The sequence below is a fragment of the Geospiza fortis genome, unplaced genomic scaffold (genome assembly GCF_000277835.1).
Source record: "Geospiza fortis unplaced genomic scaffold, GeoFor_1.0 scaffold27, whole genome shotgun sequence".
In the NCBI taxonomy this organism is placed as follows: domain Eukaryota; kingdom Metazoa; phylum Chordata; class Aves; order Passeriformes; family Thraupidae; genus Geospiza; species Geospiza fortis.
In genome coordinates this window covers 145,751-150,480 of record NW_005054329.1, presented here as the reverse complement: position 1 = coordinate 150,480, position 4,730 = coordinate 145,751, and positions in this window count along the sequence as shown.

Here is a 4,730-nt window from a genome sequence, read left to right as displayed (position 1 = left end):
GTGATTCTGGTGCAGCTTTGGCGTGCGGGGAGGGAGGGCGGACGCGCTTGTGTCGGGGTCTGCTGTTAACCCGAGCGGGGCGTAAAATCCCCGGCACGGCGGACTGGAGAGGAACGAACTTGGCCCCGTTCGGGGAGGTGTTCATTGCCAGGAGCTGGGGGACCTTTCAGCTGCTGCTGTTCCATCAGAGAAGGTGGAAGTTCTAGTGAAACCCCAATCTCCGTAACGCAAAGGTCTTTCCAAATCCAGGCAGGCGTGCACAGCGTGTAGAGTTGGAATTGGCTTAAAGTAAATCAGAGTTGAGAGTTAATTTGGAACAAGCCAGAACAGTCTCAGAAACATTAATGTGGGTGAGCCTGGTTTCCAAAGGAAAACAAAGTGCGATAGGATTAGCTGCACTGCAGTTGTTACGTGTTGCAGAATACTCAACGTCTGGATCAGAATGTGCTTGTGTTTCATTGCCTGTCCAGGGACAGCTCTAAGCAGTTCCACCCGTCCCGAGTAGTGTGCTGGGAAAATACCACGAAAATGTGTTCTTTGCAGCTTGTAAATCTACTGCAAAAAATGTTGCCGATATCTAGAGAACATAGTCACTTCATTACTTAAAAGAAACATCGGAGCCAAAAAGTCAATAATTTGATTAAGAATGGCTACTGTTAAAAAACAAACGAACAAAACTCCACCAAAACCAAAAAAGAAAGTGGACAGATTAAAATGCACAATAGTGATGAAGTATTATCTTGATAGTAACTAAAATTGTAATATCAGGAGGTTCAAGAGCTCTCTTCCCACTTCGTGAAAGTTCCAGCTGTGTATATATCCTCACTCTCAAAATACAGGCTGGAGTTCTTTTATAATGGAAGTGGCATCTCAGAGTTGTCAGGTATTTGGAAAATGTGGCTATTTAGCATTACATAATGGGGGTGTTGTGAAATTTGTGCACAAAATAAAAGCTTTTAATCATTACTTGTAAGATCTTGTTGATTTGAAGTGTATGTATCATCAACATGCCCCTTTGTTTTGTTTATCTGGCAGAATACATTTGTTGATACTGGAATCATAGACACATAGAGTAGTTTTATTTAGAAGGCACCTTTTGATCTTGGCTTATCTCCAGTTTGCCTCCTGGTAACTTTTTTTTTGCATTCAGAAATAGACGTGTGCCTACAACTACTTTTGTGGCAGTTTGATTTCTAGAGTCAAGATTTAGAGATTATTTCTATTGAGGTTTCTAATTCTTAGGTGAAACTATTTTTATGCATTGATAGGTGTTTCATTGTTTCCTTTTCAATCACTTCCACACAGGCAAGCAGTTTGAGGAAGACAGTTAAAAGAATGAGGGATGAAAGTGTCACTTGGACTTCATATCTGCTTTCTGTGGATATTTGCTCAAATAAGAGTGTCCTTCTTTTCTATAAAATCCTAAATATGCAGTTCCAACAATATCTCTGCTGCACCATACTGACCACTGAGAATGAGTTTGCAGCGTTGCTGGTACTGGCATTTGCGTATGTATACATGTCCATGTATGTACATACATCTAAATAAATTGATTTTATTTTGATGCTAAAATCATCCACTCTTTGAAGTGATTTTCTGTACACATGTTTTGAATCTTGGTGAGGTAAAAATAAATACTTTTAAATTTTTGTTAGACAAATGTCTGAATTAATAAAGCTTTACTGAACTGAGTGTCAGGGGTTACTGCTTTGCTTCCCAGGCAGTTAGTGAGGTTGTGTCCCACAGCACTGCCAGAGACCTCAACTGCCAGGCAGGAGCTTTGCTGGTGGTTTCACTGCAAGTATTCAGTACTTTGGGTAGAACATGGCCTGTCTGGCTGCAGAGAAGGAATAATGATTTTCACTGGATGTTCCGTTATCTACAGATGCAAGAATGTAAGAGCTAAGTTTTCTAGTAACTACAGTTCAGCCTGTATTAACCGGCTTGTGTTTCTGAGGAAGTGGGCATTTCCTGCATTTTTAGGAGGTAAAGTAATAAAGTTTTAAATTGTTGTGTAGTTGTCACCTAACAGATTTTGTATTGTAGTCCGAAGCAGACTGACTTTCAAGGCTGTTTTCCAATTAATAATATGCCTCATGCACCTTTTGTGTGTGCTTTCCTACAGGTAATTTGGGCAAACTGCCTCTATCTTCTTTGATTCCAATGGGCGTTTTGGAGGAAGTGATGAATTAATGCAAAAACCAATTCTACATATTTGAATAGTGCTGCTTGTATTATTAGAAATTTGTTGTACTTCAGTTGTTGGGAGATTATGTGGGTTTCTTACCCTCCATTAGTTTTGGAGTTTTTTATTGGCTGCAAAATTAAACTCTTTTTTATCAGTGGGGTAGCTTACCCTGCTTTGGGGATGGAGTTTCAGTACAGCAGCAATGCTGTGTGGCATGTTATTTAAGGCAATCCAAGAGCACTATATGTTGACTTTTAAGGGAAAATTAGTATTTCACTGTTGTGAGAAGTATAAACTGGTAGAATGTTCTATGATCAGTTGCTCCCCTATTTTCAAAGATTATTCCAAGAGTGTCTTGGAGACCCCCCCCTAGCCTGTGACATACTTGATGGCAGTTTTCCTTTGATACAGCTAGTGTTAATTAGTGTGGCTGTTGTAAATCTGAAGAGTGATGCAAATGCATCACTGAAAAGAGTAAAAGTGATGAAGACTTTTGCCCAAAAACTTCATGATCATAGCTGATAAGGTAACATTCCTGGGTTAAAATTCTCTTGAATGATATTTGCAGTGATGTCCTGAGTTCTGACACAGATGGTGCAAATACTAGGTCCTACAAAATGCAAGGGAGGAGTGCACTGACTTATACAAATACCTGCTTATTTTCTTGCCCTTTCTCTGTATTCTGAGCAGTAATGTATGGAGGGAGTATCACAGAATCATTGAAGTTGAAAAGACTTCCAAGATCATCGAGTCCAATCTTTAACTGATCACCGCATTGTCAACCAGACCAGAGCACTGAGTTCCACATCCAGTCATTTCTTTAACACCTCCAGGGATGGTGACTCCACCACCTCCCTGGGCAGCCTGTTCCAATGCTTAACAATCCTTTCAGTGAAGAAATTCTTCCCAGTTTCCAAGCTGAATCTCCCTTGATGCAGGTTGAGGCTGTTTCCTCTTGTCATGCCGCTTGTTGCCTGGTAGAGGCATTTTTGGTGTCATAGAGTACTTTGTTTTGGTTTTGTCTTAGCTTTCATTATGACCCTCCTGGCTTTTCTATGCATTTCTGTTCTCAGATGTGCTACAACAGTAATGGTTTGTAATGTGGGGTTTTTTTCCCAAGGATTCCTTGTTGCTGAGCTAATTTAAGAAAATGCAAGGGATCTTTTCTCACACCTTAGTGTGAGTTAAAATGAGTATAATTTGTGTCATTCACCTGTCTGTGGGAACGGTGAATCATACTTCAGTGAGTGAAGGAAGTTAAACAGGTGCAGACTTAGAAGCAGAAACTAATACTATGTTGGCAGACACACAACTTCGTGTTATAGTTATATGATGCTTCTCCGCTGCTACTGTATGATGTCAGTAAAATTAAATACCTAATGTGGTTTGTCAACATCTATTCTTGTTTTTTAAATTAAATAAGCGTTTTCATAGAACATAATTTTTAAAGGAAATTTCTTTTGAAATCTAATAAGAAATGTTATCCCTCTGATGTTCAGAGGTACTTCAATGAACACTTTTCTTTGAAGACATGGGGCAGCAATCCACTACTACTAAAGCCATTTTGTTGGCTATATTTACTGTATAAAACCCTGATGAATAAATGTAGTGCAGATGCAAAGAGAATTTATATGATTCTTTTGAGTGTGACTGCGTCATCTGCTACAAAATAGACACGAGGCTCAACACAGAGCCCTTCTAGGACTTGGTGAACCTGGTGTGCAGTTTTGGCCTGTGCCTTCAGCCAGTTTCTTGGATACATAATAGCTGTGAAAACCTTAAGCACTTTGACCTACTTTTGAGGAAAGGTTAAGAGAGGACCTAATTGTAGACATGTGCCCAGACTCAAATTTTGCAGGGCTATGCCCTAACTTTACACTAACTCCCAGGCAGGGATGAAAGCTAAAGCAAGATGAAATGCATTACTTTTTAACAATGAGTGTACCTGACACTGCTGTGACTTTACAAAATCACAGAATATTCTCAGTTGGAAGGGACCCAAAAGGATAATTGAATCCAGCTCAAGTTGTCTTAGTTCTCACTACCCCCCCAAATGCTCAAGTTTATATATTGCAAATAAAACTCATAATTCTGAGCTATTGTTCTATATGACTGTACTGAGCCTAAATAACACAGGTTCCCTCTACACGTGCTGAGATACTGTGGAAGGTACCAAATGGGACTTCTGACTGAGCATGATTTCTTTTTCTTCTTCACCTGTGCTAATTCTGTAAGGAATGTTGTGTGTATAAGTTTCATTATGACTGTCTGGTTAACTGCAGAGATATTTTTTTTTTCTTTAGAGCATACAGTGGATGTGTCCAAAATTCTTTTGTGTTTTAAAGTACCTTCTTGCTTCAGTTTAATGCTATATGCCTGACCCCAAAAGAAAAGAGGTTAGGGAGATGTTTCAACTTGAAGGAAGCTGCTTGGGGGGGGTTCTTATTAGCCTTTTCAAACTGTAGTGATCTTCCCAGATTCTTTCAGAAATGTTTCAGCCACAAATACTATTGTCTTGAAAGTGCTACTGCTCTGCCAGCAC